The sequence below is a fragment of the Heterocephalus glaber genome, unplaced genomic scaffold (genome assembly GCF_053883595.1).
Source record: "Heterocephalus glaber isolate CG9 unplaced genomic scaffold, H.glaber_assembly_v1.0 deba00000071, whole genome shotgun sequence".
Classification (NCBI taxonomy): Eukaryota; Metazoa; Chordata; class Mammalia; order Rodentia; family Bathyergidae; genus Heterocephalus; species Heterocephalus glaber.
The window spans coordinates 36,203,910-36,205,317 of NW_028258137.1; the positions used below are offsets into that span (position 1 = coordinate 36,203,910).

Sequence of the window (1,408 nt, forward strand, 5' to 3'; positions counted from 1 at the left end):
TAATGCTCTAAAATATGTGATTAATCATTAGTTGCCCCAAAATATTCTTTGTTTCTTTTCCATAATGATGATGGTTCTTCATATATTTCCTTTTTCCATATGGGTACTTTGGCTTTTAAAGTATCAATGGCATAACTCACAGCTGCTAGAGATGCAGCCCTGTAGGCTGAGGACACAGCAATAATTATGCTTGCTTCTGACACTGGAACCAAGCCAAGTCTATGGAACACTGCTATGTGTTTTACCAGCCATTTCTGCCTAATGTCACTATAAATTTTTCTGATTTCATTTTCTGCCATTGGTATATATGCTTCATATTCTAAACTAATGAATTTTTCCCTTCAAAGCTATTTCTTGTAGTCCCTACAAATAAGGACACTGTATCACACACTGGAGAAATCACCAACTGTGAGACTTCATCTACTGAAAGTTTCTCGGCAGTGCATTTTATTATGTCTTTAGATTTCTCTTCACCTTCATCCATATTTTTCCTACATGGCTGAAAAGCATTATCCTCCACTAATTGGGGGGTTAATGGCAATTTTGTCTCTTGGTTGCAGCTGGAGGAGCTGATCTCCCAGCTCAACATACTCTTGATGAACAGCACATATCACCTGATTTTTAATATCATCCAATCCAGGATGTCGACTTTCTATCTCTTTCCAAAGCTGCAACACTTTTATTTCCTGTGGCACAGAAATGGTCTCCGAACGAACTCCTGCTATTTCAGCACTTTTTGAAAAATACAGTACTTCAACCTGGCAGCTGGGTGCCATCCTGCCTGGGACCCCAAGGCTGAACTACAACCGTAGAGGTGGAGTCGGGGGTCTTCTCCCTTTTTAGTGCCTTCACCTTGGGAAGTGACCCAGAGCCCCATTCAGACCTCTTCTTTGACTAATGACTCTATCTTTCCTCCTCCTAACCATTGAGAGTATCACTCAGAAATTTATCTGTAAAAGAAAATCATGCCAAACGGACATTAGTTGTCTTTTGACTGCCCAACAATCCATTCACCCTACATTTTGTAGGAGCTCTCAATTTTCTGTTGAAGATGTGCCCTCACAGCAATGAACTTCAAGTGAACCCATTTCTTCTCTGTCTCCAGGCATGGGATTGTGCCCTGGCCAGTCAGAGTCTTGAGTTTTCCTGGACACAATGATTAGTTCAGAATGATTTCCATGATTTCACTGGGGCCAATGAGGTCTGGAGCTACTAGCAGGCATTATAGGATCAGAAGGGAGGTGCTTGATGACAATCACACAAACAGGGAGGGAAATGATTTAAGCAACACAGAGGAGAACCCTGTGCTAGTGATATTGTTTAAGCTCCTAATCCCAACAGTACATGAAAATGCTTCTATTTGTGATTTTCTACCTATTGGATCCTTTAATGAAAGGAATCCATTTTT

The 1,408-nt window shown here is 40.8% G+C and overlaps 1 pseudogene; it reads right to left on the reverse strand.

Moving 5' to 3' along the window:
- Nucleotides 1-509: 509 nt before the first annotated feature.
- LOC101716488 (molybdopterin synthase sulfur carrier subunit pseudogene) lies at nucleotides 510-776 on the reverse strand (annotated as a pseudogene).
- Between the last annotated feature and the right edge of the window lie 632 nt (nucleotides 777-1,408).